Genomic DNA, 13,211 nt, shown 5'->3' on the forward strand with positions numbered 1-13,211 from the left:
GTGAAGAGGGTCAGGGCATCTGCTGCTGTCATTCACCAGCTGTGTGACCTAACACAAGTTATTAACCTCTCTGAGCTTGGCATCATCACCTGTCAAATAGAGTTTCTACCTCAAAGGTTGTGATGATTAAATAAAACAATGTATGCAAAGCACCAGAACAGTGCCTGGCACAGAGTGAGTGTTCAAGAAATATTAACAACAACTGCTAACACGGCTGCTGAGGTTGCTACGGCTGCTGCTGTTACTACCACCTCCACCTCCACCTCCACCTCCACCACCACCACCACGACTACCACTACTACTGCTACTTGCCACCACCATCACTGCTCCTTCTGCCATCTTTGTTGTCACCATCATCAAGCTAACTACAGAACAATTACCTTTATGTCTCAAAGACACATTGGGAATAAGCTCTAATCGTCCATTTCTGAATGGAGTTAAATACATATTAAATAGCCAGGAAGGAGAGGAGAAGCCACCCTCCCACATACTTAAGAGTTCATTGTCACTGGCCGTAGCTGTGGAAGAGGAGAGTCTCTCAGGTCTCGAGGTGGAGGAACTCACGGGGGCTCTGCCTGTGTGCTCACCTACTACCTTCTGACTGCAGTGTGGTGCCCCTTCGAGGCCTGACTCCGGGGAGAGGATGTGCCAGCCTGCTGATGAGAACATTCTAGTCCAGGTGGCACTCGGAGTTGGATTTAAATGAAAAAATAAACACATTGTCTTCATTACCTAGTGCTGCCAGAGCAAAACAATATCATAGGGGGTCATTTTAAAGAGCAAGGGTTTACTATCCCACAGTTCTGAAGGTTAGGAGTCTAGTTCAGGGTGCCTGCTCTAGGGCCGGGCCATCAGCAGCAGCCCTGGGAGTTCCTTGGTGTTCCTCTTTGGAGCTCCTTGAGGTCTGTTTGCCTCCATGCATGTCTATTCTGCTTTTACTGTAACTCAGAAGTGATTAGGTTTAGAAGCCACCCTACTCTAGCTTGGCCTCTGTTCTGGTTACCGAGTGCCACTCTGATAGGAATGTACCACAAACAGGATGGCCTTAACAAACAAGAGTTTATCCTCCTATAGTTCAGGAGGCTAGAAGTCTGAGTTCAAAGTGCCAGCCTCTAGGACTGGATGAAAGCCCCTCAACCTTGGCTTCAGCTCTGCCTCCTGCTCCCAGCCCACTGGCTTTTCTTTACTCAGACAGCTGCTGGATGCTAAGGCTGACAAGCCAAAGGTTGACAAGTAAAAAGACACAGTCTCCATGTTACCAAACCACACAGCAGTCCATTAATTCAAGCCCATTGAAAGTCCCAAAGTTGGCAGAGCATGGCAGGCTGCTGAACAATGATATGGCTACTCGAATGCTTCAAGCATGCCATAAGCTAGAGACCCTTCCCCAAGGTTTCTCCTTATATATAGGAAGCAGACCACATCCCTAAGGCAGCTACTCAGCTGCTCACAGTAGACTCCACGCTGGAGTTGATTACCAGTTTCATCACGGGGAATACTACATCTAGCTGCCCAGCCACTCAACCAGGCCCAGCCAAGTTGACACACTTCTACCACAGCCTCTGCCAACCTTGGAACTTTCAATGGACTTGAATTAATGGCCTGCCGTGTGGTTTGATAACATTGGGGTTGTGCCTTTTTACTTGTCAACCTTGGGCTTGGCAGCCTCAGCAGCCAGTAGCTGTCTGAGTGAAGAAAAGCCTCTAGCTCCAGTAGGCTGGGGGCAGGAGGCAGAGCTGAAGCCCAAGGTTGAGGGGCTTTGACCCAGCCCCTAGAGGCTGGCACTTTGAACTTGGACTTAAAGCCTCCCGAACTGTGAGAGAATAAACTCCTGTTTGTGAAGGCCATCCCGTTTGTGGTATATTCTTGTCAGAGTGGCACTGGGAACTGGAACAGCCTCTAACAGAACCACAACAAAAACTCCAAACAGGATCCCATCCAGAGGCGCAGGAGCCAGGACTTCAAAACATTTTGGGAGGACAGACTTCAATCCGTAACACACATCTTCTTCTTTTTTATTTTCAATCACACAGAAGACCACCCCATTCCCTGGGGTCTCCTCAGAAGTGCTATATTTGCATCCACAAATATATGTTAGTGGCTGCCCAAGCCAGAAGCAGCAATTAAGAAAAGCATACAGTATTTGTATATGCTTCCCAAATGTGCACAGCTCTTGCACACACATTATTTCTTTCGTTCTGTGCCCACCCTATAAAGCAGCACGCTTCTCCTTGTTTGTCAGGAGTTTGGTGAATGCTGCTTTTAAGGTAAACATGAATGGACAGAAGTGCTGGTCTTTTAAAAAGAAGCTGTTAGTGACCTAATTGTCAGAAGGAATGCTGGTTAGAGTGAATTGTACAGTAAGTTTTATGAGGTTTTTAAAAAAAGCTTTTCTTATTAAATAACTATAAAACCTCACAAAAATAGCTCAGACTAACTTGGGAGAAGGCCAGTCATAATTAGTGGAAAACCTGAAATGCAGAATATTTTTAAAGAAATGCACTTTTAATACCTGAAGGACACATAGCGACGGGAACCCACAGCTAATAAAGAGCCTGTGTCTTTCACAAACAGGACGCCGTGTATCAGGCTGGTGTCCCGAAGGAGGTTAAACGGTCTCACCATGTAAGCTGCAGGAGCCCTTGATGGGCATCAGTTTCTTCATTTGAAATGAAGGAGGCCTCGAAGGGAATGGATTGGAGCGTCTCCAGGTACCTCCCAGCTCTACAAGTCTCGTCTCTGCTAATTATGTTCACACTATTAATTTGCTTCACAAATTCCTTTCTCATGGTGAACTCTGAGGAAATGTTACGTATTCTAAATTAGCAGGGTTCGAATTAATGAGTTTTACTGTCTTTCAGGCAGAGCTGGAGATGAAAAAGAAGAGAGAGAAAGCAATGAGATTTAGTAGGGGCTAGCTCTGACACAGAATCGCCGCCACGTGGCTGACCTCAGCTCCCAGGGCAGCTGAGTTATGAATCCTGAGAAAGACAGTTCTGAAAAAATACCTGGTGAGTTGCCTATTTGGTGTAACCCATACTCATTGTCATCAAGTTGATTCTGGCTCATGGCAACCCCATGTGTTTCCAAGTAGAACTGCTCCACAGGGTAACTACTGGGCTGTAATCTTTACAGAAGCAGTTCACCAGGCCTTTCTTCCACGAAGTCATTGGGTGAGTCTGAACAACCATCCTTCAGATTCACAGCTGAATGAAAACTGCTTGTCTCGGCCAGGGACCTTCTAATCATCTAACAAGGAAGAAAATGGAGCTCTAGTGGCACAATGAGTGAAGCGGTTAGTTGCTAACTGGAAGGCTGATGGTTTGAACCCACAGGCCACTCCACAGGAGAAAGATAAGGCAGTCTGCTCCCGGAAAGAGTACAATCTTAGAAACTATGGGGCAGTTCTACTCTGTCCTTTAGGGTCACTATGAGTCAGAATTGATTTGATGGCAACAAGTAACAGGAGAGGAAAAGGATTACCATGGGATCTCTGAAGAGCACAGAGTCAGGCCAAGGTGGAAGGATGTATGTTGTTGGAAGTCCATCCAGTTTTCCAGAATGTTGGGACACACCCCATTTCTCATCCCAGGAAAAGGTTATTCCAGCGGTTTCAAAGGGTTTTGTGTGGTTTCAAAAGGTCAAACCTGATAACACAAAAGCACCATTTGATGCTTTATCTAGTGTTATGGATTGAAGGAGCCCTGGTGGTGCAATGGTTAACTGCTCAGCTGGAAATGGAAAGGCTGGTGGTTTGAACCCACCCAGTGGCTCCACAGGAGAAAGACCTGGAAATCTGCTCTCATAAAGATTACAGCCTAGAAAACCCTATGGGGCAGTTCTGCCATGACATGGAGTCACTACGAGTCAAAAGGGGATTTGATGGCACCTAACATAGAAACAATAAAAGTTGAATGGTGCCTCCCTAAAAGATATGTTGACGTCCTAAGCCCTGGTACCTTTGACCGTGACCTGTCTGGAAATAGGGTCTTCCAAGATGCTATCAGTTAAATCAAGATGAGGTCATCCTAGAGGACAGTGGGTCCTGATCTAATCTTCCTGGTGTCCTATAAAAGAGAAGAGACACAGATACATAGATACTAAGGTAGTTCAGTTTGTGTGTCAACTTGGCTGGGCCTGGTTGAGTGGCTGGGCAGCAGGATGTAGTATTCCCCATGATGAGACTGGTAATCAACTCCAGGGTGGAATCTACTGTGAGCAGCTGAGTAGCTGCCCTAGGGATGTGGTCTGCTTCCTGTATATAAAGAGAAGCCTTAGGGAATGGTCTCTAGCTTATGGCACCTTGAACCCTGCATGTAGCTGTATCATTGTTCAACAGCCTGCCATGCTCTGCTGACCTTGGGACTTTCAATGGACTTGAATTAATGGCCTGCCATGTGATTTGGTAACATCGGGACTGTGCCTTGTTACTTGTCAACCTTGGGCTTGTCAGCCTCAGCATCCAGCAGCTGTCTGAGTGAAGAAAAGCCTCCAGCTTCAGTGGGCTGGGAACAGGTGGCAGCGCTGAAGCCAAGATTGAGAGGCTTTCACCCAGCCCCTAGAGGCTTGCACTTTGAACTCAGACTTCTAGCCTCCTGAACTGTAGGAGAATAAACTCCTGTTTGTTAAGGCCATCCCGTTTGTGGTACATTCCTGTCAGAGCAGCAATAGGGAACCAGAACAGATACCAAGGTCATGTGATGAGAGTTAGGTTGCAGCTGCAACCCAAGGAAGGCCTGGGGCAACCAGAAGCTGAGAGAGACAAGAAAGGGCCTTCCCTTCCCTTAGAGCCTTCAGTGAGAACACAGCCCTGTCTGACACCTGAATTTGAACTCCTAGCCTCCAGCTGTGAGATAGTATATGTCTGTTCCTATAAGCAAGCCACCAAATCTGTAGTACTGTGTTACAGCAGCCCATGGAAACTAATACACCTGGGACAAACGTATTAACATACTAGTTCATGTTGAGTGCCTGCTAATGTCAGGCATGGTGCAAAGAGTTTTTCCACTCCATTATCCTATTTAATTGTCACATCAGCTATCCAAGGTAGTATTATTACTTTCATTTTATTTAAATTATTGCTTTATTCATTTTTTCATTAATTCCCTCCTCATTCATTCATTTGAAACACATGTGGCAAGCACCATTCATTCATCCATCCAGCAAATGTGTCCCAGGCACCACAGTGGCAACCTGCTGCACAGCAAGACCACTTTGGTTCCAAGAAGGGCAATTAAGGGAACTTAATGCACTGTCCGTGTGGCCTGTACGTGATTCTAAGATCACACACGCTTCCTCTGGAGTAACCCAAGGTGCCTGCCTCTTTATGTATCTCAGGCTTCCTCGCTGCACCACCATTTAATACCCATTGTTTCTAGCCATCTCCCTTCTTTTTCTTCTCCTGCCAATTACGCCCTGACCCCTTTTCAAAGCTCAACACTAAGGCTTGCACATAACTCCTCTGACAATTCCTCTAGAGTCGGAGGCTGAAACCACGTGCACCCTAACGAGATGCATAATTGCTCGGTGCTTCAGGTTACTCACCACCGTCCTGTGATTGAGCTCGGCAATTCATTTTCCCCACATCTCCCCTCCACAGAGGGTCCAGCTTTCACTTCTCCAGCCCGAGATGCTGAGAACAAGCTTTGTGTTTCTCTGCACCCTCATCCATCACAGTCGCTTTGCTCATTTGCAATTTTCAGAATGGAGATCAACGCGGGCTAATCCGAAGGCATTGTTACTTGAGAACCATCTCATGGCAGTGAAGGGAAGCTCTGAGAGGCTGCTGTGTTTCTCATATCCCCACATAAGATGAAAGTAATTGAAATGAGTAATTCTTTCTTGACTTCACAATGCAACTGGGGATGGTGGAGAGGGTCAGGCTGAAGTCAGTGTTTTATATCCAGTGCACATGCATTCCCTGCATATCTCCCTCTGGTGGCCTGGACCACCGCAACAAAATACAGGTGGCCAAACTGTGACGGGTCTCCACAGCTTACGACTCTCACCATCTCACCACCTCTTGAGGGACACATTCATACCCCCATTTTCAGAGGTGAGGTACCTGAGTCCTGGCAGCTTTTGTGACTTGCTCCAGAACATCCTTGGGGTGCCATGAGGCTTGACTCCAACCTAGGACTTCTGCCTGTCAGCACTGTATGAAGCAGGGGCCACCTGCAGGCCAAATCCAGCCAAGCCCCTTCATTTATGCATTATCTGCTGTTGTGGATTGAATAATGTCTCCCCAAAATCTGGGTTGGAATCCTAACCCTTGTATGCTGTGGATGTGCTCCTGTTTGGGAACTGGGTTTTCTGCTATGTTAACAAGACCACACCAGTGCTGGGTGGGCCCTATACCTCATCACTTCTGAGTTATAAAAAAGAGCAGACAAGGTAGCACAACACATGGAGTAAGACAGATGCCGCGTGAGGTTCCTTGAGGAACCAACTAGCACCCAGGGTTACTGATAAGGAAGGGATCCATGTGGCTGAGACCCTGATTTGAACTCCTGTTAACTCTGGAGCTGTGAGAAAATGAGTTTCTGTTCTTTAAAGCCACCTACTTACGGTATTTGTGTCATAGCAGCACAAGGAGACCAGGACAGCTGCTTTCACACTACAGTGGCAGAGGGGACTATTTGCAACAGAGATCCTAGGCCCTCAAAGCCTAAAATATTTACTATCTGTCACTTTTTAGAAAAAGTTTATTAACCCCTAGTCTAAAACTGAACGTACCAACTTAGGTTAGCCCCCCAGGACGCTGCAGCAGAGTGAGATGGCTCTGGGGGTACTTCGGCTCTTGGCATGTGGGGAGTCATGGACCGAACACTGAACTAGGAGTCAGCTGACCCTGACTGTAGTTGTTGTGGCTGTTGCTGCACGATCACACACCTTTACCATGTGCCTAGCACTGTTCTAAGCACTTTCTTGCTTTATATTCACTTAATCCTCACAATAAACCTAGGAGGTGAGCATTATTACTACCCCTGTTTCGACAGACAAAGAAACTGAGGCACCGAGAGGTTAAATAATTGGCTCACGTAACCCGGTGACTAAGTAGCAGGGTGGCCTGCTCTGGAGCCCATGTTCTTAACTAGCACACTCTCTAGTCTAGACTCTTAGGTTTAACCTCACTTTGGTCATTTATGAAGAGCCTGCCTTTGCAGCATGATTTTTATATCTTTGGCTGTCCTTCTCTTTGCATCCATAAAATAGGGAGATGACACCTACCCCCTAACCCCACAGAACCGTGAATCTCAATAAAGCTGGACTACGTGAAGGGGAACACTACAAGTATTTAATAATCATTAAATAAATTCTTGATAGATATAATACCATCAACATCAAATATGCATTCAGTCTTATTTTATTTTTTTTAAATGCAATGACTAAACACAGTGATAGCACTCCTGCCTACAGGAATCCATTGCCAAGACTGTGTGTGACTGGATGTAAAATTCAGGTGGTGCACATGGTTGTCAAAGAGCATCTCACAAAGAGGAGGAGCTGGTGGCATCACCTTGGCCTTCCCCCAGAGGTGTGGGACCAGTGGCTCTGTCTGCTGCATGTATAACTTAGATAGCATGGCATTTTTACGGGACCTCATTTAACCCTCATCATCATTCCTCATCATCATCAGTATTCCCTTCTTGGACTCACTGTGCTGCTGCTTCATACTGCTTTCTTGATGTCACAGACCCAGCATCTCCCTGACCTCCCTCCGACCCTGGACGTGCAGAAGGGAAGCTGAGCTCCAACCAAAAATGTGCCCTTGGAGCTCTGGTGGCATAGTGCCTAAGGCACTTGACTGCTACCCAGAAAGCTGGCGGTTCAAACTCACCAGCCATTCCTCGGAAGGAAGGTTGGGCAATTTACTTCTGTAGTGATACCACCTCGGAAACCCAAGGAGGGGTCGCTATGAGTTGGATCTGACTTGATGGCAGGGGGTTTGGTTTTGTGGTTTTAGGTCCTTTGCTTAGGCCTTGATGGAGATGCTCCCTAACTGGGCAGCTGTGGTCCATGCAATTTCCAGGACCCCACAGTGTGAGGCTCAGGACCCCAAGCACCTCTGCCTTTCTAGGTTTGCACTGGATTTGGACACTGCTATTTGGCAAATTAAATCTGCACAAAGGAACTGAGAAAGACAAGCCGGGTTTCTTAGGCTCAAGAAAGACTGTGTGCTGCCTACTAATCGGATAACAAATGGCAGCAATTTGCCAGGGGCTGTTTTTGCCAAGGCTTTATCTTAACAAGATGCTTATCACTTCTTCCCCTGTGATTTCATTTCCCCAGAACATCCTGGAAAAGGAGACTCAATTATCAATTTGCAATTGACCCTCCGATTAGTCTCCTTGCTCCAGGTTTTTATTTCAAGATCATTTAGGCCTGAATCCCAATGTCGTCTTTTATTTTATTTTATTTTTCAGAGCAAAAAGATAACCACGGTGTTTTCTGAAAAGATGAACCGTGAATGAGCCAACCAACAAAATAAGCCACTTGCTCGTTGATTTTACCACTTGCTCAAGAAAAACAACACTTTATTCTGGGTGAATAATTTTAAAAAAAAGAAGTTCAGTTCTCCTAGATGTTTCTCATTAAGAAAGAAGTTGGCAAAGAGATCCATGGCAGCGCTCTTTCAGGATCGGCTTGGAAGCTCGTGATAAGCCAGCCTATCTCTTGGCACTGGTTAAAGGCGTGTTGGAAAGAAGGCTATTGATTAACATGAGGTTTCGAGATAATCTGTGGATTCTGTTTCTCATTCAATTCCTTTTCCCCATGACCGTGAATAATTGGATGTCAGCTGCTTCTGAACTCCCCTAGTATCTGCCAATTCCTTAAAGAAAGCTCCCCCCTCAAACACCAGCTCATTTATCCTGTAAAATGAAGGAAAACCTATGGAGCTCACAGGCTGGAATTCTAAACAGATGGACTGTCCTATGGAGAAGAGACCCAAATGTGAGCCAGTCCATGGTGTGACAAAATACCTTTGAGGGGCCTGTTCCAAGACAGCCTTCAAGCTTCCTTATTTCCAACTGTCACTATAGCAATTTCGCCTACAAAGTGCAATGGAAATCTCAAGTGGCCCCACCAGACCTTCAGTGAAGGTTCTTTGGGAATGACAATTACAAAATTGCAAAGCTGCCATACTAGGTCGTTGGCTGGGCTCACTTATTAGCCAACGGACAGGCTTTCTCCAATTCAAATGTGTCCCTCTGCAAAGATTACAAGTTGTTCCTTGTTAATGGATTCTTAGGTTGCTCTTGAAAAGTGGAAAGCAGAATGTTCCAATTGCAAAATCTGAGGGCTTAGTGTGAGTTTATTTAATTCCTTATTAACCCTGAGTGATGAATGAGCTTGCATGATGAGTTAGCCCTTTGTTTTAACTCCCAGCACTAGTTGGGGGCCTGTGAGAGGCTGTGGAATCAGAAATTCACGGGATCTATTGATCAGTGTAGCTAACCCTCCCCAAAACAGACAGTACCTGTGGCTGGCCTTTCCCAGCTACCTGTTTGGGGCTTGCTTTCATTGGCTCTGCGTTTCCTGTTAATTAGGAACCAGTAGCCAGGTATCACCAAGTTGACTCCCACTCATGGTGACCCTGTGTGTGTCAGAATACAACTGCTCCATAGGGTTGTCAAAGGTTGGTTTTTTAGAAGTAAATTGTCAGGCCTTTTTTCCAAGGCACCTTTGGGTGGGCTGGAGCCACCAACCTTTTGGTCAGCAGCCTAGAGTTTAACTCGTTTGCACCACCCAAGGGCTCCATTAATTAGAAGAGAGAATCATCTTGATTCCTGTCTAAACACTATTCTTGGGTGGAGTGGATGAAAGATGGCCATCAAACCATGGGTGCACTCAGTTCGGGACACACCAAAAACAGGCCCTCCTGACAAGAAGGAAATTGGAGGAAAATTACAGAGGGTCACTGCATCTAGGCAGGGAAGAGCTCAAAAAAGGAACACCTAAAAGTAGCCTCCCAGCTCTTTCTGTGGTGGAAATAAAAGAAGGTTCCAAACCCACGAGATACTTCCCTACTTCAACCACAGCCTCTGCACTGAGCAAATCCAGTGCCTGTCCAAGATGCTCTGTCTGACACCAGAGGCGTCTGAATGAGTTTCTGGGAGAGACTAAGAAACCAGGAAGCAGAGAGATGCTCCAGAAACAGGATGCAGTGAACACATCCCATCAGGCCTTGCTCCCCTCTGCTGGATAGGAGGGGCCTCCAGGAATAAGCGCACATCATGGCACCCAGGTGAACTTGGGGCAGGAGGGCTGAGGTCTTCAGCACACATTCACCAAGGGCAGGCATGGAGCCTGGTCCACTTACATGCACTCATCTACTCCTCCTAGAGGGAGTTTCATGTCTATGTAAAGACCATTGAGTTCAAGATCAAAAGAGCTCCATTCATCCATGTAGTCAATGACTCTTTGCCCTAACTGAGCTGGAGAAGGTGGCTTGGCCCCAAAAGCAGTGGGCTCCTGAGCTGGGATGAATCCTACCTTTCAACTCCCCAAAGGACTGGATGACTTTGTACTTGTTACTTAAAAACAAACACACAAAAGATTCCATGCCTTAGTTTCCCCAACTGTAAAGCGAGGAATGATGCATTCAGAATTGTTTTTTTTTGTGGGGGGAGGGACAGCAGGCTGCTTGAATATGAGGGACTTAAAAGTCATTTGGCAAGAGAAGTTTCTCACCCCTGTTAAAATAGCAACAGTCAAAAAAAAAAAAAAAAACCAATGCTGGAGAGGTTGTAGGGGGATTGGGACTCTTACACATTGCTAGTGGGATTGTAAAATGGTACAACCACTATGGAAAACAGTATGGTGCTTCCTCAAAAAGCTAGAAAAACTATGATCTAGCAAAATCCCACTCCTAGGTATGGAGCCTAGAGACATAAGACCAGTGACACGAAGAGACATATGCACACTTAGGTTCATTGCAGCATAATTGACATTAGCAAAAAGATGGAAACAACCTAAGTGCTTATCAATGGATGAATGAATAAATTGTGGTACATACAAACAATGGAATGCTTTGCAACTATAAAGAATAATGAAAAGTCTGCAATACAACATATAATATGGATGAATTGATTATGCTGAGCAAAATAAGTTAATCACAAAAGGACAAGTATCTTATGGTGCCATTATTTATAAAGTCAAGGATAGATATACACACAGAGAGCAAAGTTACCAGGGACTGAAGGGAGAGTGAGGGGAAATAATAATAGCAGGCACCTGTTACCTTTATGTATTTATTTTACTATAAATTAGTCCTGTAATAAAAACTGAGTTCATGGAATTCTGGTTTGAAAAAATAAAGAAACTGTCCAGAATAACCTGTGTTACCCTGGTATGTTATTGGGTGCTACAGAGTAGATTTTTTTTTTTTCTTTGCAGTGTTCCTTCCCCTCCCCTCCCACCCTTGGTAACCAACAAAGAAACTTTCCCTCCATATAGAAACCTTTCCTTGACTTTTTACAATAATGAACTAATACAATATTTGTCCCTCTCTGATTGACTTACTTCACTCAGCATACTGTCCTCCAAGTTTATCCACGTCATGCAGTGTTTTGCAGATCCTACATTATTCTTTAGTGTTGCATAGTATTTCATTGTGTGTATGTACCATAGTTTGGTAACCCATTCTTCTGTTGATGGGTACGGAGGTTGTTTCCATCTTTTTGCTATTGTAAATAGTGCTGCAATGGACATGGATGTGCATATATCTGTTCTTGTCATGGTTCTCACTTCTTTAGGATATACACCTAGTGAAGGGATTGCTGGATCAAATGGTTTTTCTAATTCCAACTTTCTAAGGAATTGCCATCCTGCTTTCCGCAGTGGTTATATCATTTGACAGTCCCACCAGCAGTATATGAGAGTCCCAATCTCTCCACATCCTGGCCAGCATTTGTTATTTTCTGTCTTGTTGAACTTTGCTATTAGTGCTGGGGCCAGATGTTATCTTGTTGTTGTTTTTTGATTTGCATGTCTGGTGACATAGTGCCTAAGGCATTTGACTATTAACCAGAAGGTTGGTGGTTCAAATTCACTAGCCACACTGCAGAAGGAAGACTGGGCAATATACTTCCAGGCAATCTACTTCTGTAAAGATTTACTGCCTCAGAAACCCAAAGGGGGTCGCTATGAGTCAGAATCGACTCAATGGCAGGGAATTTGTTTTTTAGTTTAATGGCTAATGATTATGAACATTTCTTCGTGTGTTTGTTGGCCACCTGAATATACTCTTTGGTTAAGTGTCTATTCATGTCTTCTGCCCATTTTTTAATTGGATTGCTTGTCTTTTTGTTGGTGAGGTGATAGAGTTTTCTATAGATTTTAGTGATAAGTCCGTAGTCAGATATGTCATTGTCAAATATTTTTTTCCCAATCTGTAGATTTTCTTTTTACTCTTTTAGAGAAGTTTTTTGAAGCACATAAAACTTTAATTTTTAGAAGGTCCCATTCATCCAGTTTATCTTCAGCTGTTTGTGTATTTTGGGTTGTATCTGACAGTCTATTTATGTCATAAATTTTAGGGCCCCTAAATTTGCCCCTAGTTTTTCTTGAGGAACTTCATAGTTTTAGGTTTCACATTTAAGTCTTTGATCCATCTGGAGTTAGTTTTTGTGTATGGTGTGAGGTACGGATCTTGTTTCATTTTTCTGCAAATGGATATCCAGTTTTGCCAGCACCATTTGTTAGAGACCATCATCTTCCCCATGTAATGGATTTCAGACCTTTGTCAAAAATCAGCTGACCTTAAGTGGGACCTGTTACTTTTCGTAACTTGTTACTTTTTGGTAAATGTGGGTCCTCAAAGTGACATCTTTGCTTTTTACCACTTTAAAGAGGTTAGGATTGTGATTGTGCCTGTTTTACAGATAAAGAAACTGAGGCACAGAGATTAGGAAAGTGACTCAAGGTTGCTCTGCCATCACATATGGATTGAACCCAGGTAAACTGGTTCCAAAAGCCCCACTTTATCTGCTACATTATGTATCTCTTTAGCTCCAGTTAAATCAATTATTCCATCTTGGGCTCCTCCTTCCTGTTTTTTGAAAAGTGGGGTCAGGAGCAGCCTGATCCATGAAGAAGGTTGTCTGAGGGTGCCCAGTGCTGAGCCCTGCAAATTCCCTTCACCGAAGGGACACAGCCCCCAGGAAGTACAGGGCTGCCTATTACTGGTAGTGTGGTGACCTTTGCCC

At 44.8% G+C, this 13,211-nt stretch overlaps 1 protein-coding gene across 1 annotated transcript in view; it reads right to left on the minus strand.

Moving 5' to 3' along the window:
- Nucleotides 1-13,211, minus strand: part of CHST11 (carbohydrate sulfotransferase 11) — a 432,318-nt gene that overhangs the window by 169,782 nt on the left and 249,325 nt on the right. The gene's annotated exons all lie outside the window — the stretch shown is intronic.

Source organism: Orycteropus afer, unplaced genomic scaffold (assembly GCF_000298275.1).
Source record: "Orycteropus afer afer isolate SDZICR_OR568_19922 unplaced genomic scaffold, OryAfe1.0 scaffold00209, whole genome shotgun sequence".
Lineage (NCBI taxonomy): Eukaryota > Metazoa > Chordata > Mammalia > Tubulidentata > Orycteropodidae > Orycteropus > Orycteropus afer.